At 39.6% G+C, this 23961-nt stretch overlaps 1 long non-coding RNA gene across 1 annotated transcript; it reads left to right on the top strand.

Annotated features, from left to right (window-relative positions):
* Positions 1-19642: 19642 nt before the first annotated feature.
* On the top strand, positions 19643-22887 carry LOC130544528 (uncharacterized). Its single transcript, XR_008960862.1, has 2 exons — positions 19643-19721; positions 19990-22887. It is a non-coding gene; the product is annotated as an uncharacterized LOC130544528 (long non-coding RNA).
* The last annotated feature ends 1074 nt before the right edge of the window (positions 22888-23961 follow it).

Below are 23961 nucleotides of genomic sequence, written 5' to 3'. Positions count from 1 at the left end.
TCATTCTTCCTAAGAGCGTGTTCGCATCTTTAATATCAAATTCATATTCTACTACTGTTTCCATTTTCTGCTGTGCTGTTTCTATTGAATTAATATCTGTGAAAATCCAAATTGGAGGTGCTAGTTACATTTCTTTCTAATACATATTAAAGATAAATTTAAAACTATTAAAATGGGGAAAATTCTGTCTAGAGTCATCCCACTGAAGCCCAATAAGGTGTATGCCAGGCTTCGGGAAACAAACCTCTGTGGCACGTTGGCTTGTCAGGAGCTCCTGGCAGTTGTTAGCTAGTGTATAAGGTGTAAGGTATTGTCATAAAAGGGTAGGTGGAATCGTCAAGCTTTGACTAATGGGTAATGGTAGTTCTTCCCGGGATTCAGTATACATATATTTATCTGACATCTGTCGGCTGGAGTGGGCTGAGGGGGTTGTGTGACACAACGCATAATGGCACAGAACTTACTGTGGGTAAGACAGGTGTAAAGAAAAACGCAAGCGTGTGCCAGAGAAAGGTTGGCGGTTATAACTGTGGCTGCTTTGTCAGTCACAGTGACATTGTTACACTAGAGTATAATTGTAATTATTGCCAATTTGTCTAGTATTGTCCGAGACTCCTTTCAAGTGTGCCACTGCTATTCAAAAACGTCCTGCAGACCCAAAAGTTTCAGAATGCCACCATAATGCTTTAGACCACTGACAATGCGCGCCTGCTTAACATAGAGGGCCTTCAAGGTAATTTTATTAGTGGAAATTTCTGGAAACTTGCAGCCCAACAAGATATTAATGTGAGAAAAAAATCTGCCTTAGTCATTGATAATCTTAGTTATGAAGTCTTCTCTTTGTACATTACAGATAGGCATGGGGGGGAAAGACCCATTTTGCTACTTAAAGGAATTCCTGAATGCCTTTTCTGTCATTTGTGCTAATCTGGCCTATATTATTTGAGGTGAAGTCTACTTTCTCTGCCTAATTCCAGTTATATATTCTCTACTTTAATTTTTTTATTGAATTAGTTTTGAAGAATTATATTTTTTCCTAGTCAGTTATGCACTTAATCTCTTTCTAGGTTTATTGCCAGAAAGATGTTCTTAGTATTCTTTTTTTTTTTTAAGATTTTATTTATTTATTTGATATATAGAGAGAAAGACAGCTAGCAAGAGAGGGAACACAGGCAGGGGGAGTGGGAGAGGAAGAAGCAGAGGAGCCTGATGTGGGGCTCGATGCCAGGGCTCCGGGATCATGCCCTGAGCCAAAGGCAGATGCTTAACGACTGAGCCACCCAGACGCCCCTTAGTATTCTTGCATCTTTAAAAATCCTTGTATTTATGTCATGTTCCCTTTTTACTCCTAATATTGCCTATTTTTGCTATCTTTTTTTTTTTTTTTTTTACCAATTTGCCAGAGTTGTGTCTATTTTTTAAAATGTTTTCTAAAAGAGACAAATTTTGGTTTTGTTGATTCTCTACTTAAGCTTTTTTAATAATCCATCTTTACACCACATCCCTTGGCATGCATTGCAATATTTATATGTGAAAACTCCCCTCTTAATTCAAAACTTTTGCTCTGAATGAATGAAAAGTCCCCTTATCTGGAAAAACTTTAAAAAATTTCCTGTGTGGGTGTATTTCCTTATTTTCTGTCTGCTTCTGTAAACTCATTTAATATTGTTGTTTGAATTCTCTTCCTTTGGACAACACTTTCCCCAATTACATTACTTCTCAGTTTTATTGCTGTTCAAAGCCTGAAACACAGGGATAAAATCCTGCTTCAGGACTCTCAAGTGATTAGTTTGGTTTATTCTGGAAAGCTCAGGCTCAAGTTGAGCTCTGAAAGATGATGAGGATTTGGATATGGGGTTCAGAGCAGTGGTTTTCTGGGTAGGGCTTTGAGGCAGCCTTTGTGGACAGCAGTGAGATGACTCACCCCTATCAAAAACCCGGAGATTCAAAGTAATATCCCTCAGCCAGCTTCATCTAGACCCTGTTCTCTCTGACTCTCTGCTCCAGTGGCTCAGACCATCTTTCAGTAACTCAAATCTGTGCTGCTCTTTCTTACCTCAGGGCCTTTGAACATGTTCCTCCCTACCCCAGGAGGCTGTTTATCCTTGCCACTTTTCCTGCTTAATTTCTATTCTTCTCTTAGGTATCTGTCCTTTCATCATGAATAATTTTCTGATTCCCACCGAAAGTCAAATTACCCTATTGTAACTTACCATGAATGTAATTTTACATTGATTACATGATTCCATGATTAATGTCTATCTCTTTCTCTGGAATGTAAACTTTTTGAGGACAGGAACTACATCCTTTACTTTCTCATTTTTGCCTACCATCTTACAAAGAGTAGGCACTCAGTTAATAATTGTTTAATTTCTCTCATTTGCTAATTAGTTAACATATAGCTGAACAGTATAGAGATCTACAAAGTCCATCTTTACTTCTTTTTTTAAGATTTTATTTTTTTATTTGAGAGAGAGAAAGAAAGAATGCAAGCAGGAGGAGAGACTCAGGGGGAAGCAGACTCCCTGCTGAGCAGGGAGCCTGACGTGGGGCTGGATCCTGGGACTCTGGGATTATGACCTGAGCCGAACACTGACGCTTAACTGACTGAGCCACCCAGGCACCCCCAAAGTCCATCTTTAAAGACATAATGTCCAGACAAGAGCTACTTGACCCAGAACTGCTTAGAATTTGAGAGGCTTAAGTTACTCCCGCTCATTAAAAGAAACAAAGATATGCAAAACAGACATAGAAAAATAGTGCTATTTTAAATGTTTACATTGAGACAATTAACACTTCAGCACATAATACAATATAATTTGCTACTCACAAGATAATTATAGGATTTATTAAATTATTCTTCCATGGTGCACTCAGGCAGTGTGAAACGGGATTGGGGTTCAAGCATAAAGGCATATAATAGATGTCCTTCTTCAGCCCCAGTATTGGCTGTCTGAATAGCCTCTCCACTTGAGGGCCTTTGTGAAAGCGATGCCTAAGCCATAGCCCCTCCTGGCTACCACCACCCCTTGTAGGACAAGGCCTGACTAAAGGTACTCATCTATCCCAAGAAAGAGCCTAGTAGAAAGAGATTTACTAGCCTTTGAAAAAGAGAAATAGAGAGGTAGACCCCGGCAAGTTCTCTCCTGCACAGCATACACCCTGACCTGGGACAGCCATCCCCCCTGTAGGGCAGGTCAACCCTAGAGTTGAGTTGGAAGTGTCTGGCGATCATAGCTCCGTGATGCTCACGTGCTCTGAGTTTGAGCTCTCCAGACAGCGTGTGATTACAATCTGACTTCTAGTGTTGGCAGCACGGCGATGCAGGTCATCTCCTATTAAGCCCCCACCTCCCCTTTAGTGTTACGGGAATACTGCGGCATAAGATAGTCCCTACGTCCAGCAATTCTGGGAATATCTGAATTACCAATTTTTCAGTCACAAAGATTTATTAAGGGATTTAATGAACATAAAAAGTACTTAACACATAACCCAAAAGTTTAGGTAGGTAGATTGCACATGGACCATGATGATTCCTCTGTTAACTTCAATCTTTAAAGACTGTTTGCTTCACTCATATTTATTCTTTTCCTTGTAGAGGAATAAGGAACCTTGGGATGCACTTTGTGTTTAGCTAATATATTGGGTGACTAGGAACAAATGTATCAAAGTCGAGTGTTTGCAGCCTCTTTTGCCCACAAAGGAGAATTCTGAGTCTAGCAATCTCTACCTGTCCTTTCCCCCTGAGTGCTAAGGGAGAGTCTGTCTTTGCTAGGTTGGTTTCTGGGCCTTGTGATGCAGAACTGAGACAATGGTAGAAAATAGATGGAACGGAGAAGAGGAGATGGGGTGGGGTTATTTCATGGAAAAAGGGCAAGATTTATTGACTGGTGAGGAGAAAGAGGGAGGAGCAAAGGGGCAGGAGGAGAAAGGGAACTCCAGAACTAAGTCATGTCCTACTAAAGAGTTTTGTAAGTGAGAGCTGAAGGTCAGGAGAGAGAATATGGCCTGGAGGGGCAGATCTTTTCTGGGAAGGCCACAGAAAGTGTGGCTCTGAGAGAAAATTTTTAAAAAGAGTGTTTTGTTGTTTTTTTTTTAAAAAAGATTTTATTTATTTATTAGAGAGAGGCAGCAGGAGCAGGGGCAGAGGGAGAGGGAGAAATAGATTCCCCGCTGAGCAGGGAGCCTGACGCGTGTCTCTATCCTAGGACCTGGAATCATGAGCTGAGCCAAAGGCAGACGCTTAACTGACTGAGCCAGCCAGGTGCCCAATAGTGTTTTGTTTTGTATCAGAAATATACTTTCGTATCCTTGATGCTTTTTTGAGAGATATAATAGTAATGTTTTTATTTACATCAGTTTGTGTGCTGACCTGTTTCTTTGAGTGCCAGACTGCTCTGAGATTGGGCTGTTGGGACCTCAGTTCTTTTTTTTTTTTTTAAAGATTTTATTTATTTATTTGACAGAGATAGAGACAGCCAGCGAGAGAGGGAACACAAGCAGGGGGAGTGGGAGAGGAAGAAGCAGGCTCACAGTGGAGGAGCCTGATGTGGGGCTCGATCCCATAACGCCAGGATCACGCCCTGAGCCGAAGGCAGACGCTTAACCGCTGTGCCACCCAGGCGCCCCTGGGACCTCAGTTCTGAGCATGAGTGTGATATGGGAACAAGGCAGTTGTCTCCCCACAGTCCTTCTTCTTGCCTCAGGCTTCGGGGCTTCCATCCTGATTGGTCAGATTATGATCTTCCAGGAAGTTGTTGGCCTGGAAGTAGCTTAGTGTGTTAGCCTGGGTTCTCCCAAAGCAGATCCTGAGGCAAAGAATTTGAGTTCAGGTAGATTATGGGGGATCGTGCTTCCAGAGGAAGTGAAGCAGGGAAGAATTAGCCCGTCCATGGCTGTGGCCACTGAGGCTGGTGCTGGTATGAGTGACTGGTGTTTGATCCTGTGGAAGCTTCTGAGGAGCTTTATGAAATCTTTCTCAAAATTATCCTCTTAGGGAACAAAAAGGGAAAGCATTAATTCATTGGTTCCAATCTTCTAGTGGGTCAGGGGTGGCCTCAGAGGCTTTCATTGTTCTGGGCTTTTTGGCTTGTGTTCATCTGACAGTTGAGCAGTGTTAAAAGATAAAGTGAGGCATATTAAAACTTTTAAGAGTTTATTTGAGCAAGAGTTGATTCCAGTTAGGCAGCACGAAAGCAGACGGGGTTAGGAGCGTTCTGCCACCAGGCACTAGGGGAAGGTGTTTATAGAGAAGATGTGGATGCAGAGCAGGGAGATTACTTGTTTGCCTATAGCTGAAAGCCTAGTTGGCGGTTTGCGATTGGTTGTCCCTAGGTTTCCATTTCTTAACCTTGAGCATTTATAGGCTTAGATTTTGGTTTGCTTACCGGGCTGCCACACATTAGAGTCATTTCAGTCTAATGGCCTCCTTGTTTAATTAACTTAACAGCAGGTTCTCATGGATGTCCTACCTTGTGAGGTTAGAGCAGCCACAAGGCATAAAGCAAAAGGCTCCTGGTGTGGAACAGAAGCAAGATGGCCTTGGGCCGTACTTGCTCAGGGCGGGTTGCCCTGACACTGGCGAGTAAAACAGAGCACGCCGAAGAGCAGAGATTCCTGGGAAATGGCAGTGTGTCTGCCTGGATGGTGTATGTCAAGGAGAACAGAGGGACAAAAGAATGTCAAGTGAGATTGGGTAGCATATGGACTTCATCTGAAAGCAATAGGGAGCCAGTGAAAAGTTAATGCAAAAGTGTGAACCCAATCAGATTTGTGTTTTAGGAAAAGGAGCAAACAATACCAGTTGTAGTGTAAAGGATGGATTAATGGGGTAAGTGTAGCATGTGAGGGGAAGGGTAGTGGTTGTTACAGAAATCGTGAGACCTTTTAGGAGATAACACAGACAGTCTAGGCGAGAGAATATGAAGATCTAAAATAAGACTGTGGCAGATAGGGGTTATTGAAAGAGAGGGAACAAGGACACCTGGCCATGAACTGGTTCAGGGATGGGCGTGTGACCCAGGCTGAGTAGAGCAGAGGCTCCTTCTCTTTGAAACACAAGCTGTAAAGATGTGATCCCAAAGTGAGTGCCTCCCTTGTTCTCCACCATGTGGAGAGACTGTACATGGGGTCCTTTTAAACACTTTGATTATTGCTGGGAGAAACAATCTTTCAATACCTAACTGGTAATGTACACCATTGTTTTCATTTTGTTTTTCTTTCAGAGCTTGGAGAACAAGGGGTAGGGTGTGTGTGTGTGTGTGTGTGTGTGTGTGTGTGTGAAAGAGAGAGAGACTGAGAGAGAAACTGAGAGAGAGAGAGAGAGAGAATGACTTGATGCTATGCAGTTCCTGTATCTAGTCTACTCTGAGGGCTGTTTTAAACCCTACTTTCCATGGCTTGATGGTTTGTTTATATGAACATGTAATTTCCCCTTTTTGGCTTAAACCACTTGAGTTTCTCACAAGAGTCTTAACTAAAATAACATCTTTGTGCCTAAAGCTTTTTTCCTACTTTATTTTATTTTATTTTTTTAAAGATTTTATTTATTCATTCGACAGAGAGAGAGACAGCCAGCGAGAGAGGGAACACAAGCAGGGGGAGTGGGAGAGGAAGAAGCAGGCTCATAGCGGAGGAGCCTGATGTGGGGCTCGATCCCATAACGCCAGGATCACGCCCTGAGCCGAAGGCAGACGCTTAACCGCTGTGCCACCCAGGCGCCCCCTACTTTATTTTTTCAATACATATTCTTTAAAGGGAAAATAATAGGTCCAAAATTATCACCAATTTACACCATCCCCAGAAACGTGTAAGAATAACTTACCATACTCTTACAAGTACTGAGTAATACAATTTTTTAAACCTTTGTTAGTTTCTTAGCTTAAAAAAAAATCTTGTTTAAAATTACTTATTTTGGGGCACCTGGGTGGCTTAGTCAGTTAAGCATCTGCCTTCAGCTCGGGTCATGATCCTGGGGTCCTGGGATCGAGCCCAGCTTCGGGCTCCCTGCTCAGTGGGGAGTCTGCTTCTCCCTTTGCCCCTCCACCTGCTTGTGCTCTGTTTCTCTGTCTCTTGTCTCTCAAATAAATAAATAAAATTTAAAATAAAATAAAATTACTTATTTTTAATTACTGGTAAGGTTGAAAATATTCCAATTCTACTTGTTTTATATCTTCTTCTTCTTCTTCTTCTTTTTTAAAGTAGGCTCCACATGGAGCCTAACACGGGGCCTGAACTCACAACCCTGAGATCAGGACCTGAGCTGAGATCAAGAATCAGACACTCAACCGACTGAGCAACCCAGGCACCCCTGTTTTATATCTTCTTTTTTGTAAATTTTCCAGTTATGTCTTTTACCTATTATCTTTATTGGAATCAAATCAACTTTTAAAAATCAGTTTGTATGAATTTTCTCTGACGAAAGACTATTAATTTGCCTGTCATATTTATTTCAGCTATTTTCCCCAGCTTGGTTGCTTGCTCTTAACTCTGTTTATTGTGCTTTTGGACATACAGAAATTATAACACGATATGCACTTGAGTTTGTGTTTTCTTTCACAGCTCTTAAATTTAGCAGGCAATAAGGCTGCTCTGCCATTTGTCTTTATAAGTTGGCTACAAAAGCTATTTTGAAGAAATGGCTTTCCATGAGCTGGCTTTCTAGCAGCAACGCCCTCAGGATCTGCCACAGCATTTGAGTGGAGACCGTTCTCCTTCCAGGCAGCAACCAGCCAATGACTGCGCATGGCAGGGCGACTAGGCCTGGCCATTTGTGCCCAACATGGGACGCTCTATGAGCAGTCTTTGTGCTAAGGGACATGTCCTCAGAGCTTACCGCAGTCTGGAGCTCTTTCTCCCTCTCTTCCTTCCTTCCTCTCTCCCACAGGTGTCAGACTGACATTGAGGTCTGTAGGTTTTCCCTGCCTACTCCTGCTCCCTCTCCCTTTTGCTTTTCATAGGCATTACCCACAACAAAACACTGGCCCCCTTTAAAATGTTTTTTTAAAGATTTTATTTATTTATTTGAGACAGAGAGAGAGAGAGCACAAGTGGGGAGGAGGGTCAGAGGGAGAGGGAGAAGCAGACTCCCCGCTGAGCAGGGAGCCCAATGCCAGACTCAATCCCAGGACCCTGAGATCATAACCTGAGCCGAAGGCAGACGCTTAACTGACTGAGCCACCCAGGTGCCCCAAACCTCTGGCACCTTTATCTTCATTTTGACATCTGCTTCCTGGAGAACACAAATGACAGTTAGTATTAAATAATAAAGCAGTTCAGAGATACAACCGAGAGGGAACACATCAAACTACATTGTACCATTTGAACACATCCGTTAGCCCATAAGTAGACATAAGGTAGTTCAGTAGCTGGCTGGCGGGAGAGATGGGGCAAGGATTTATGTTTGTTCTGTTCACTGCTTATCTGCACATCTAGAACAGTGTCCAGCACACAGCAGGGTGCTGACACACTTGTTCAACGAATGGACAAATCACACAGTTCTCTAAAAATGGGACGGAAGTGTATTTTTTCCCACTAAAAAAAGAATATTGAGTTTAGTTTTATCTGAATTTATCAGAAGGAAATGCTTTGGTAAAACCTAAGGGATTTCTGAACCGCATAAAAAGATTTCTTAACACCAAAGTTTTCCAGTAGGCTGACTAAGATTTTAAAGTTTTAAAAAAATTACTTAATGCATTTTCTTTGACATTTTCATTTTTCTAGATGAAATTTTGAGTCCTGTCATTAACCCTGAAAAATTCCATGAGATTTAAAAAATGGAAGTATATTAAACCTGTAAATTTGTGAAAGATTGATATTCTTACACTATTCATTTTTATTTATTTTTATTTTTTAACATACAGTTAGGCAGCACGAAAGCAGACGGGGTTAGGAGCGTTCTGCCACCAGGCACTAGGGGAAGGTGTTTATAGAGAAGATGTGGATGCAAAGCAGGGAGATTACTTGTTTGCCTATAGCTGAAAGCCTAGTTGGCGGTTTGCGATTGGTTGTCCCTAGGTTTCCATTTCTTAACCTTGAGCATTTATAGGTTTAGATTTTGGTTTGCTTACCGGGCTGCCACGCATTAGAGTCATTTCAGTCTAATGGCCTCCTTGTTTAATTTTTTTATTTTTTATTAGTTTCAAGTGTACAATTTAGTGATCCAACAATTCTGTATATTCCTCAGTGCTCATCAAGATAAGTGCACTCCTTAATCCCCTTCATGTATTTCACCCATCCCCCCACCCACCTCCCCTCTGGTAACCATCAGTTTGATCTCTGTAGTAAAGAGTCCTTTTTTTGGTTTATCTCTCTCTTTTTCCCCCTTTGTTCATTTGTTTTGTTTCTTAAATTCCACATATGAATGAAATCATATGGTATTTATTTTTCTCTGAGTGGTTTATTTCACTTAACATTATACTCTCTAGATTCATCCATGTTGTGAAAAAGGCAACATTTCATTCTTTTTTTATGGCTGGATAATATTCCATTGTATAAATACAACATCTTCTTTATCCATTCATCTATTGATAGACACTTGGGCTGCTTCCATAGTTCGGCTATTGTAAGTGATGCTGCAGTAAACTTAAGGGTATATATCCCTTCAAATTAGTGTTTTTGTATTCTTTGTGTAAATACCTAGTAGTGAGATTACTGGATCATAAGGTAGCTCTATTTTTAATTTTCTTAAATTTTTAAAAAACGCAGGGCTCCATCCCAAAACCCTGAGATCACCACCTGAGCCAAAACCAAGAGTTGGACACTCGACCAACTGTGCCACCCAGGCACCCTATTTTTAATTTTTTGAGGAACCTCCATACTGTTTTCTGCAGTGGCTGCACCAGTTTGCATTCCCACCAACAGTGCACAAGAGTTCCTTTTTCTCCACATCCTCACCAACACTTGTTGTTCCTTTAGTTTTTGATTTTAGCCATTCTGACAGGTGTGAGGTGATATCTCATTGTGGTTTTGATTTGCATTTGCCTGATGATAAGTGATGTTAAACATCTTTTTTTATGTATCTATTGGCCATCTGTATGGATTCTTCAGAGAAATGTCTGTTTGTGTCTTCTGCTGATTTTTAAATTGGATTATTTGGGTTTTTTTTTTTTTTGGTGTTGAGTTCTATAATTTCTTTATATATTTTGGATTCTAACCCTTTATTGGATATATCATTTATAAATATCCTCTCCCTTTCAGGGGATTGTCTTTTAGTTTTATTGGTTGTTTCCTTTGCTGTGCAGAAGGTTTTTATTTTAATGTAGTCCCAATAGTTTATTTTTGCTGTTGTTTCCCTTGCCTCAGGAGACATATGTACAGCATTCATTTTTAAATCTCAAAACATAATATGTTCCTGCAATTATGCAAATGTGTGTCTTTTCAACTTGGATTTGCATTAAAAATTATACCATGCAAGTTTTTAATAAAAATACCTATTCCTAGGTATTTCATAGTTTGTGAGAATGTATATGCCATTTACAAGCAATTATGTGATGATTTAGGACTACAGAGCCAGTTACTCTCATGAATGATCCAGGGTGTGAGGACCACAGAAGCTGGAGGGAGGTAAAGAACAGCTGTGGCAACATCTCCTGGTCAGATGGAGTCCTGCCTCCTCTACTCGGCAGCGTGTGCCCAGCTGATCCATGGGCCCCGACCCTCGTGTTTGTTCAGTTGATCTTCTCCTTGTTGGCATGGCCTTCTCCCCACCAAAAGAGCTAAATGCTATTTTACTTTTCAGCCTCCCTTGCAATAAGAACCTGGACATAGATTCCAACTTGCCATTAGAATATAAAAGGAAACCTGCTGAGTATCTAGGAAAGATGTGTGTGTGTGTATGTGTGAGTGTTTGATAAAAGAGAGACAAACAGGAAGAGAGCCCATGCCCTCACTTTCTTCCTATCCTTGAACACTGATGCGTGAGACCGCAGCGTTTGGTGCTGTGGCAGTCATCTTGCAACCTTGAGGGGAAAGTGAGGAGAATCTCACCAAAGCCATCCCAGAGACCTGACATCATCATGTCACTGCGTCAACCAACTCTGGGATTGTCTAACGGCATAATAGAATGTTACCATTCGTTCTTCCTGTCACATGTAACCAAAGCATATTAACCGATATATTTTCTGAATCTGCCTTCTCCTCTTTCAGCTCTGCACCACACAACCCATTTCTAATTGACAGTCCTTCCACTTACAATGTCTGGGCAACCTAGTCAGTATCTCCAGATCTCTCCATTTTTAGCTCTCTGCTCTCCCATTCGTTCCTCCTTCTACATTTAAACCCTCCCTATTGCACTAGGAACCATGATTATACTGGCCCCACCTGCCCCTGGGTGGAGACTGTCCTCCACTCTCACTCCGTATGCTACTTGTTAAGAGCTTAAAAACAACACAGTTTTCACACATCGTGGCTATTTTGCGCCTGTGCTGTTTTGTCTGCTCATCATTTACACTCCCCTCTTCCTGGCAGGTGTGTCTTGATTTCCCAGGAGCTGCCTCTCCTTTACTTTCGGTTCATGTCATATGAATAAGGTAGATACCATCCTTTGTGTCCTGACTTGGCTGCTCTTCCATTCTTCTAACCACCATTGATTGGTTCATGCCGGAGTGGGGACACAGTTTGAGTCAGTGACCTCCAATCCTGGGAGCTTTATTTTAACTAAGAGGAAAGAAATTTATGCTTTTTGCTGAGATTGCCAGAGTCGAGTTGATATGAGCCTGGAGCTTCTGGGGCCTGTAGAAAGTTGGGCTAAGGAGAAGTCAAAGCAGAAAAATACCAAGCAGGAAAAGGAGAGAGAGAAAAAACCAGGCCTGATGACATTGTTTGAGCCCCTGGACTTTTCTTCAAGTGACCAATGATTTCTTTTTCTTTTTTTTTTTTGCTTGGACCAGTTTGAGTTTGGTTCCTTTTTTTTTTTTTTTCAATTTTCTTCAGATTTTTATTTAAATTCTACTTAGTTAACATATAGTGTAATACTGGTTTCAGGACTAGAGTTTAGTAATTCATCACTTACATATAACACCCAGCTCATCACAATAAGTGCCCTCCTTGGGGCGCCTGGGTGGCACAGCGGTTAAGCGTCTGCCTTCGGCTCAGGGCGTGATCCCAGCGTTCTGGGATCGAGCCCCACATCAGGCTTCTCTGCTATGAGCCTGCTTCTTCCTCTCCCACTCCCCCTGCTTGTGTTCCCTCTCTCGCTGGCTGTCTCTATCTCTGTCAAATAAATAAATAAAATCTTAAAAAAAAAAATAAGTGCCCTCCTTAATCCCCATCAGCCATTTAGCTCATCCTCTACCCACCTCCCTCCATCAACCCTCAGCTTGTTCTCTATTGATAAGAGCCTCTTATGGTTTGTTTCCATCCGTTTTGTGTCTTAAATTCCACATATGAGTGAAATCATCTGGTATTTGTCTTTCTCTGACTGACTTATTTCACTTAGCATAATACACTCTAGCTCCATCCATGTCATTGCAAATGGCAGGATTTCATTTTTTTTAAAGATTTTATTTATTCATTTGTCAGAGAAAGAGAGAGAGCACAAGCAGGGGGAGCAGCGTGCAGAGGGAAAGGCAGGTTTCCTGCTGAGCAAGGAGTCCGATGTAGGACTCAATCCCAGGACTCTGGGATCATGACCTGAGCCAAAGGCAGATGCTTAACTGACTGAGCCACCCATGCATCCCAAGATTGCATCATTTTTAATGGCTGAGTAGTATTCCATTGTATATATATATACCACGTCTTCTTTAACCATTCATCAGTAGTTGGACATTTGGGCTCTTTCCATAGTTTGTCCATTGTTGATAATGCTGCTGTAAACATCAGGATGCATGTACCCCCTTTGAATCTGTATTTTGTATCCTTTGGGTAAATACCTAGTAGTGTAATTGATGGATCATAGGGTAGTTCTATTTTTAACTTTTTGAGAAACTTCCATACTGTTTTCCAGAATGGAAATGCACCAGTTTGCATTCCCACAACAGTGTAGGAGGGTTCCCCTTTCTCTGCATCCTCGCCAACATCTGTTGTTTCCCACGTTGTTAATTTTAGCCACCCTGATAGGGGTGAGGTGGTATCTCATCCTGGTTTTGACTTGCATTTCCCTGATGATGAGTGATGTTGAGCATCTTTTCATGTCCCTGTTGGCCATCTGTATGTCTTCTTTGGAAACATATCTATTCATGTGTCCTGCCCATTTCTTAACTGGATTGTTTGTTTTTTGGGTGTTGTCTTTTATAAGTTCTTTATAGATTTTGGATGAGTTTGGTTCTTGTCACTTGGACTTGCAACCAAGGAAGTCCTGTTCACTAGAGCACCTGTAAATTCAAGGTCCGGGCCTCAATGACTTTTGGGTACTGATAGCTTATTACATCCATCTCCTAATCATAGGACCTTGGCTCCATCTGTGTCCCCACCTCAGGGCCTCTCAGTTATTTCTCTCAGTGCCTCATGTATATACGCTCCTGACAAGGTCGATCACATTCTTCAGCTCCAGTCTCTAGGTGATTTCTTCTGCTCATAAGTCACCACTGTCCAAGCTACCAGGGATCTGAACAAAGACTGACCACTCTATTGTATCATCTCAGTTTAGATACCATTACAAATGCAAAGCAACTGCCATGGATGAGAAGGTAAAATGGGTTCAGTGTGTAACAGCATTGAAAACTCGGCCACAAGAAAAAAAATTCACATTTCATTCCCAGAACACTGCATTACACAGAAATTCAATTTTAAATGATAAGAATTTTAAAGATACTGACTTTTTTTTTTTTTTAAAGATACTGACTTCTTATATGGAAAACCAGAATTTAGAATCAGTGAGGAACCCCATGGTAGTTGTGTGGTAAGCATTTCTAAGTACTCATGGAAACTTGCTAAAATGAACATATGTTTAAGCATATTTTTTAAAAAGCTACAAAATACTAAAAGTAAAATTCCATTATTTCCTTAAAAGCCAAGACTATCAAGTATATGTTAAGAACTACTATGTGGGGCTAGATTGCTAACTATAGTTTTAGTAAATAATTCAAAATGATTCTGAGTTTATTGTTAGGTCTATGGTTTTTACTGAGCACAACTGTCTGCATTGAAGTCAAATCAACTTGTGGTTGCTTCATTTAGGAAATATAAGTCCTCAGAAAATCTGTCAGTATAAAAGGGATACCTCCGAAGCCAATTTCTTCTGTTCTTTAAAGAAGGGCTTAATGATTGGTCCTTAATTTGTCAGAAGAAATAACTGTAGTAGTAAAAGTTATCCTACAGGACTTTCGGATTGTTCATGACAGTCTAACAAAATTAAAGCTTTTGATTTAGTGGACGATGGTGCTCTGTGAAACCATAGTCTAAGTAAATCTGAGTTCCCGTTTCAGTTCAAAAATGAGCATGGCCACCCCATTCAAGCATCTCCCACCAAAATGACTCTCTAGGGAATATGGGGGTGACCTCTTTATTGTCCTGACCTGTTTCAGTTGGACTTTAAAATTGTCATTTAAAGTAGCAAGAAAAAAAAAAAAAGATGATGAGGTGGAAAATGGGGGACTTGCAGTTTTCAAAGTCGTTATCCCCCAATAGGGGTATGTAAGCTTTAATCAAACAAACTGTAAAATAAAGTTATGACCCTTATGAAATGGTTGGAAATTTTAACTACTGAATATTTGATGATATTAAACAATTACTGTTGATTTTTTAAGTTATGATAATGATATTGTGATTATGTTTAGAAAGAGTTATTACCTTTTAAGGAACCATACTGAAATGTCCGTGGAGGGAATGAGAGGATGTCTGGGGTTGCTTCAGAAGAAGGGGTGATGTAGTGGATGGGAGTATGGAAGAAATAAAAGTAGCCATGAGTTGACAGTTGTTGAAACCAGGTGATGGGTAAATGGGAGTTCATTTTGCTATTCCCTCTATTTTAGTATTTGTTTTAAATTCACTTATAACAAAAAGTTAAAAAATATAAAAAGTTGTGTCCTTTGGCATCATTTAGGATAATTCCTTAGTATTCTTTTTCAAGGAGTTGGTATATGAAAGCCTCTTTTTTCCACCTTGTTCCCCATTCTTAGTGTTAGTTGTCCTCAGGGCCTCCTTTCTTGTCATTCTTTGCTTTTCCCCTTTATTATCTCATTTGCTTCTATGGCTTTCATTATCAACCATATGCTGACAAATCTCCAGTATGAATCTCCTCCCACCTATCCAATGCTAGCTACCTATCTCCTGACTTGGATTCCCAAGGGTACCTCAGTCTTAACTGAGCTCATTGTCTCCATTCCCAAAACCTGCCTCTTTTTCTGAACTGCTCTCTTAGTGACAATTGAGAGTCAGGCACATTTCTCTATTTGGCTCATGCCTATTATTCTAGTTTCTGCAATTAGGAATTGACTGTGTCTTATCTCACAGCCATTCATTTCATGAATGAATTGAATGTTTATTGAGTGCCTGTGGTTGGGCATTCTATTATCTTGGAATTATATGTCTCATTGCCTAGCACAGTGCTGGGCATAGATTAACTGTCAAAGATCTCTTGTTGACTAATTCTTCTTTTTTAATTAATGAAATATTTCAAGCACGCAAGCAAAAAAAGATTAAAGAATAAATAATGATCTGTGTACCAACCACCCATCTCAAGAAGTAAAATTTTAGAGATAAAATGCAAGCCTCTGTATACTCTCCATGACCCCATCTCTCTCCCTTCCTTTCCTTCCCCAAAGGCAATCATTGCCCTCAATTTGATATTTACCATTCTGATTTAGTTTTAGTTTTTGTTTTTTAGAAACGGAGGGAGAGAGAGGGGAGGCGAGGGGCAGGCAGAGGAAGAGGGAGAGAGAGAATCTTAAGCAGGCTATACACCCAGCACGGAGTCCGGCTCAGGGCTCAATCTAACAACCCTGAGATCATGAGCTGAGCCAAAATCAAGAGCTGGATGCCTAACCGACCTAACCACCCAGGTGCCCCTGATATATACCATTCTAATGAATATACTTATTTTTTAAAAAATTTTTATTTATTTATTTGACAGAGAGGAAGAGAGCATAAGGAGGGGGAGCGGCAGGCAGAGGGAGAGGGAGAAGCAGGCTCCCTGCTGAGCAAGGAGCCCAACTTGGGGCTCCATCCCAGGACCCTGGGATCATGACCTGAGCCAAAGGTAGATGCTTAACCAACTGAGCCACCAAGGCACCCCAATGAATACATTTATATTTCTACTACTGTGGAGTTTTCTTTTAAATATTGCAGACTTCAGTGAAATGTATCATACTGTTATACTTTTACAGCTCTGTTGCCATAATGTATGTTTTGAGGATTTATCCGTGTTGATGCATGAGGCTAGTTCATTTACTATCACTGTTGTACAGTATTTAATTGTTTATCCGTTCTCTTGTTGGTGAACATGTAGATTGTGTTCATTTTTTTTCACTATTATAAACATGCTACAATAAGCATTTCTCCTTATTCACATGTGGAAGTGGATTTGCTGGTGAGTTTACTAGATGTTACCAAATTATAAATGTTTATAATCCCAGGTGCAGATAGGACAATTCTTGTTGCTTTACATTCTTACCAACATTTGCATTGTCAGACTTTGTTTTTTGTTTATATATGAGTGTAGTTGACACACAATGTTACATTAGTTTCAGGTGTACAACTTAGTGATTTGACAAGTTGATACATTATGCTAAGTTTATCTACCACAAGTAAACATCTGTCTCAATACATTGCTATTACAATATTATTGACTATATTCCCTATACTATGCCTTTTATACCCATGACTTATTCATTTCATAACTAGAAGCCCGGGTTTTCCTCTCCCATTTTGCCCATCCCTTAACCCCTATCCCTTCTGGCAACCATCAGTTTGTTCTCTGTATTTATAGGCCTGATTCTGCTTTTTGTTTCTTTATTCATTTTTATATGAGAGGAATTTTATATGGTATTTGTCTTTCTCATTCTGACTTATTTCATTTAGCATAATACCCTCTAGGTCCATCTATGTTGTCTCAAATGGTATGAGCTCATCCTTTTTTATGGCTGCATAATATTCGTGTGTGTGTGTGTGTGTGTGTGTGTGTGTGTTACATGTGCACATACCACATATTCCTTATTCATTTGTCTGCTCTCAGAGGCATTGTCAGACTTTTAAATTATTTGTTCATCTGATGACTGACTCATTGAGATTTCTCTGTTGACTACTGAGATCAAGCATCTTTTTAATTTGTTTATTGGCCATTCAAGGTTTCCTATTTTGCGAATTACCTGTGTGTATGTGTGTGTGTGTATATATATATATTTTTTTTATTGTTGTAAAATATACATAACAAAATGTTACCATTTAAACCATTTTTAAGTACTATTTAGTAGCATTAAGCACATTCACACTGTTGTACAATCCATATAGTTTATTAATTTTCTATTTTCGTGTGCTTAAAACCATCACCCACTTTTAGAACTTTATTTTATATTGTGATCCAGTATGTTCACGTGCATATACTCATATAGATATATAACTGAAACAAAAATTTCCCAAAGTACTATTTATCTTTAATGTGTGGTATGTACTCAGATGTTCTCTATTCTAATCTATTTTATATTATTAAATACTAGTCTACAACCCACAAAATGGATTTCAGGATCCACTAATGGGTCCAATACACACTATTTTATTGGATTATTTTTCTATTTTATTTTGGATACTAAGCCTTTTTTAGTTTTATGCTTTGCAAATACTTGTACCAGTATAGCTTGTCTTTTAATATTATTCATATTTTGATGTACTGAAATTTTCTTTTTTAATGTAGCTAAATATTTTAATTTTTTTCCCTTATGTTTTGGGCTTTTTGTGTCTTGTTTTAGAAATCTTTCATTTTTGGGGCACCTGGGTGGCTGTGTCAGTCAAGCGTCTGCCTTTGGCTCAGGTCATGATCCCAGAGTCCTGGGATCAAGCCCCACATCAGGCTCTCTGGTCAGTGGGGAGTCTGCTTCTCCCTCTGCCCCTTCTCTCTGCTCGTGCCCTCTCTCTCTCTTTCTTTCTCTCTCTCTCGCAAAAATAAATAGGTAAAGTCTTTCAAAAAAAAAAAAAGAAAGAAAGAAATCTTTCTTTTCCTCCCAGTATTAAAGAAATTCTTCTATATTCCTTTCTAATTTGTTTTATATATATGTGTGTGTGTGTATATATATATATATATATATGTACATTTATTTTATTTTTTTAAAAAAGATTTTATTTATTTGTCAGAGAGAGAGAGAATGTGTGCGCACAAGCAGGGGGAGTGGCAGGCAGAGGGAGAAGCAGGCTCTCTGCTGAGCAGGAGCTGGATGTGGGACTCGATCCCAGGACCTGGGATCATGACCTGAGCCGAAGGCAGATGCTTAGATTAACAGACTGGGCCACCCAGGCATCCCATCTAATTTGTTTTAAAGCTTTGACTGTCTACTTAGATATTTAATCAACCTGGAACTGATTTTTGTGTATGATGGAGGTAAGGATATAACTTCAGTTTTTACCGTACAATAAATGATCATTCCAGACTGTTTATTGGATACTCAGTCTTTACCCCATGATCTGCAATGGTACCTCTGTTAAATATCGTGTTTCACATAACAGTGGGTTTGCTTCTGGGGTCCTTATTTTATTCTTTTTATCATATCTGTCTCTACCAATACTATATCGCCTTAGTTACTGTTATTTTATAATAAATCTTGACATCTGTTAAGTCATGTCTTCCTACCTTGTTCTTCATAATTGTCTTGGTTTTTTGTTCTTCTATATAAATTTTGGAGTCAGTTCGTCAGATGTCATGGAAAGCCTTGTTGGTATTTTGGTTGGAATTACATTGAATTAATAGATTAATTTGCAAATATTGAAATGTTTGAAACATTGACTTTTCTCATCCATTAAGCTGGTGTACCCCTCTATTTATTGAAATCTTCTTTATGGTCTTTCAATAAAGTTTCATAATTTTTTCCAAATAGGTTTTGTACAAATTTTGTTAGATTTATTCATGTGTACCTTCCAGTTGAGTTGCTATAGTAAATGGTATTTTTTCTTTCTTTCTTTCTTTCTTTCTTTCTTTCTTTCTTTCTTTCTTTCTTTCTTTCTTTCTTTTTTTTTTAAAGATTTTATTTATTTATTTTTAAAGTAATCTCTACACCCAACATGGGGCTCAAACTTAGAACCCGGAGATCAAGAGTCACATGCTGTACTTGACTGGGCCAGCTAGGTGCCCCTGGTATTTTTTCTTTTTAAGTAAAGTTTTCTAACTTCATCAATGGTGTCTGACAGGAGTTGTAAACTATCGCCTGTGAGCCAAATCCAGCCTGTAATCTTCTTTTGTAAAGAAGAACGCGGCTGTGTCTGTCTGTTTACATACTGTCTATGGCTGCTTTTGAACTACAGAGGCGGATTTGATCAGTTAGGATGGAGACCACATAGCCTTTAAAATTGAAAATGTTTACTATTGGCGTTTTATAGAAAAAATGTATAGGAACACTGTTGATTTTGTGTGTATTTTATATCCTGCAACATAGCTGAACTCTCCTATTCTAATTATTTTTGTGTTAATTCTCTTAGATTGTTTTTGTAAACTGCCATATTATCTATTATGAATGATAATTTTGTTTTTTTCCTTTTGGTTCTCTTGAAAACTGTTGAATAGAAGCAGCGATAGCTAGCTTCCTGGCTTTGTTCCTGATGTTAAAGAAGATGTGTCTAATCCTTTACCATTGATTAAACAGGTTTGCTTTCATTTTTTTGGTAAATACCAAATATCACATTAAGGAAGTTTTCTTCTGCTTTTCTATTTTTAGCTTTAAGAGTTGTTTTGTAATCATCATTGGATGCTGAGTTTACCAAATGCTTTTTCTATATCTATCAAGTACCTATTGATCGTGTGCTTTTCTTTTGATTATTTGACCATTGTGTGTTATAGTCTGAGGAATCATTAGAACAAATACAATTTATTTGTATTTTTCTTCATGTTTTCTAACTTCCTTTTCCTTACAGTCTTCAACAACGAGGCCTCCATTCTGTTCAACACACAAAGTTACCAAATTAAAATGAACCTCTTGGCAACAACTAGAGTGGATGCTTCTGGCTGTATCTGAGCGGAGATTGGTTAAGTGGTGTCAGTTCACATTCCACCACAGGAAATTCTGTAAGTGGTTTCCTAGAACCAGATATGAAGGTGGGGGTAGAGGGAGTGAAAGGACAGCCCGCTGCTTGTCGTCCGTTCCCTCTTCCCCTCATGCCTATGCAGTGGCTGTGAACTGTCTGGAAAGAGGCATGGTATCTGCATTTCGGCATGGAAAAGAGCGTGGTGTTGGCACAGTGTGGCCTCAAGAAGAAGCATGGCACTTGCCACATTGGAGGTTTGTAGGAACAGAGTGGAAACTTGGGCAGGATATTTTTTCTCTGAGCTTCAGCAGAGTATTAGCAAAGCCATAGGGCTGGCAGAACATTATAGAAGTTCAGATTTAGTGGGGACCCAGCAAAGCCCTGAGAGAGAATAACAGCATGTTGTGTGTGTTGATTTACTCCTGAACACTTGAGAGACACACTGGTTGAGTTCCCAGAGTCACTGAGGGTCTGGAGTGGAAGTAGGGGATAAAAGTTTTTGTTTGTCAAGAAGAGCTAGACTTTCACCAAATCTCTTAAAGACTTGCCAGTGAAGGGCACCTAACTGGCTCAGTCAGTAGAGCATGTGACTCTTGATCTCAGGGTTGTGAGTTCAAGCCCCATATTGGGCATAGAGCTTACTTAAAAAATAATTTAAAAAAAAAAAAAAAAGACTTGCCAGGGAGCTCTTTGGTGATTTGATATTTGCCAGCGTATTTTTCACCATGTACCATGCACTAGCAATTACACAGAGAAATAGTAAATGTAAAACACGCAAGAATATTTTTAGATTCTTTTGCTTTTTTCCTGATTTTCTTGTTAATGCTGCATCCAACTACCACAGGTCCAGACACTAAATCTTAATTCTTTCCTGTTTCTACAAAAATTGAGGGTACTTTCCTATGGGTTCTATCATCGCTGGTTGACAGCTATGTGTTCTGCAGACTGGATGGGAAAACCCAACTGTATCTTTGTGTCTCTCAATGTCATTAACTAATTTTTAAGTATTCAATGAAACCACAGATAGACTTGGCCAACCACTTTTTCCCCCGAGTTTTTGAAAATATGCACATCTTAAGAAGTGTATTGCATGTGTTCTCTATTCATTTACCACTAAATGTTCCAAAACTTGCATTGCAGGAGTTAGATGTTGTCCACAGAGCTTACTGAACCATTTTTGAAACTGCTCTTCTACAAAAACAGGAAGTCACAACGTAATACATGTCAAGTGAATTTGAACTTGAGAGAAGTTGGATTAGGTTTAAAACTTTGAATTCACAAATTTGGCCTAGTTCTAACTCAGGGCATTGACGAGTCCTCTAGTCTCTAATTATTTTTCCTCTTCGTGTGTGTGTGTGTGTGTGTGTGTGTGTGTGTGTTTACACAGTGCCTACTTCGTATGCATTTTAAGGTGAAGTGATGAGAAGAAGAAATTTCTGTATTTTGATCATACTGGATTTGTGGAGGGAAGAAAAACAACCCTGAGGCTATAGACTTGGAAATTCAGAATGCATATTTGATCCTCCGTGAGCAGTGTGACTCTGGTCCTGTTTTTTGTCACTTGTTAAAGTCACCGAAATGGGGACGTTTATACTTAGTGATTCATTTTAAAGATATAGTTCATAGACTATTTAATCTATTATTGAAAAGAGTGCTTTGCCAAAGGTAATCAACAAGTGTATATGGTATATGTTATAGATACTGATCCTATCTTTTTGGCAGGGGAATGGGTTGGGGGTCAGGAGGGAAACTTGGAAACATTCCAGGACCTGAACACATAACAAAAAAGTGACACCACTGCTATGCTGTATATTTCTTCAGTGGATGATGAAACTGTGCAAGATGATTTAGACAAAGAATTTTTGGTGTATGAAGGCATTATTTCTTAAGTTTCCTAATCATTAGAAGAGATCATTTTAGTTCAGTTAATAAAAATTTAACTGAGGATGTATAATGTGACCAGGCACTGAGAGTGGCTGGGACACAAAGATGAATTTGAAATGGGCCCTGCCCTCAAGGAGTTTATAGTAGAGTGGCAGAAAAACAAATCCTCAATATTTAAAGTGTCATGTCCCATAGTAAGAACCTCTACAACTAACAATTGTTAGTTCCCCTCTCCTCTTCCCTCAGATCTAATGTGCTGACCTCTGTATGCAAAGATTATGATGCCACTGGCCAAATATCATGGGGATATGGATTTAGATATTTTTCCTTGTGGAATGATAAATGAGTATTGACTCCCCCCATGAAAATATTTTTGATTCTTCTGGGGACTAGTAACCAGTTTTACAAAACTGCTTCCTAATGCAGTGGGCAAGCTAGGAACGAAGAACAGACCCACAAATCGATACTCAGCTACAAACTTGGCCCTGACGTTAGTGTACCAGCCACGTCTGCTGAAGGTCCTTCGTCTTGTTTCATTTCAGCAGCATGGAAGCCTACCAAACTTCTAAAAGCAGGACTTACTACACTTTTCCTAGGTATCGCAAGTGCATACGTGAGTAAAAACTTACTCCTAGGGCTTGGGAGTGTGAAGGTTTGGTAGGCGGCATAAAGGCGGATAGTGTGGAGTAATCCACTGCAAACACAAAATGTTTGAAGTCTCGGATTTATTTAAAAGATGTATGCAATGCTGGGGCGCCTGGGTGACTCAGTTGTTAAGCATATGCCTTCGGCTCAGGGCGTGATCCCAGCGTTCTGGAATCGAGCCCCACATCAGGCTCCTCCGCTGGGAGCCTGCTTCTTCCTCTCCCACTCCCCCTGCTTGTGTTCCCTCTCTCGCTGGCTGTGTCTCTCTCTGTCAAATAAATAAACAAAATCTTAAAAAAAAAAAAAAAGATGTATGCAATGCTACAGTCCAAACTATATCTGTTTGTTTATGTAGTTGTGAAAATACTGCTTCGAGTTACTTACCAAGTTAAATGATTTAACTCCCTCAATCACCAAGCGAAATTGATGTTCCAGAAAGAAAAGCTGTGTTTATCCTGTGAATTCCTGAGCCCTTGGTATACCAGTACACCATTTTGAAAAACTGGGTCTCAAAGAAGGAAATAATATACATGTATCTTAAAGCACAGATTGTGTGGCCAGTTAATGAATTGAAAGCATGTTTCATTGCTACACTTCTCATTTCTAACTTGTCCTATCTTTTAAAACGTTCTAGTTGCTCACTCACAGACGAGACACGGAATCTGCACTCACTTCAACAGCACAAGCATTAAGGTCTTAGATGGAGTAGAAAGGTATCTCTCATGACTTTCCTTAACATCATCCCAATCCTTGTCACTTTTTCTTTATGAGATGCCATACCAATTGTTCTCTTTCTCATCTATTTATTTTGTCTACTTTTCAATGCAATTTTATATACATTTTGTCATATCATTCTGTAAGTTATTGAGGACAGACCCACAAACCCTTAGCCTTATTTGACTAGTGATACCTAAAACTTAGCCAGGTCCAATGATTTACTCAAAGTTGCCTTCCTTCAAAAGTATTTACTTTGCATCTACCATGTGCCAGACATTATACTATGAAGTAGAGACAGAAAGGTGATTAAAACAACAGTCTAAAGGAAGAGTCAGGAAAGTAAACAGGTAATTAAAGGATCAAGGGATAAGTACAATAATAGAGGTTAAGCAGAGGACACCAGAATTTATGAAACTTTAGGGAAACTCTTAATCCAAACCTAGGAGGTAGAGTAAGGGAGGGCTTCATGGGATAAGTGATATCTAAACTGAGATCTGAAGGATAGGTTGAATTAGCTAGATGAAGATGACATTGGGGTGGATGAAATTATAGGCAGGAAACAGAAATATGCAAAGGCTCAGAGTGAGAAGAAATATGATACATCAGAAAAGCTGC

Source organism: Ursus arctos, unplaced genomic scaffold (assembly GCF_023065955.2).
Source record: "Ursus arctos isolate Adak ecotype North America unplaced genomic scaffold, UrsArc2.0 scaffold_1, whole genome shotgun sequence".
In the NCBI taxonomy this organism is placed as follows: domain Eukaryota; kingdom Metazoa; phylum Chordata; class Mammalia; order Carnivora; family Ursidae; genus Ursus; species Ursus arctos.
This window is presented reverse-complemented; position numbering and strand designations above follow the sequence as displayed.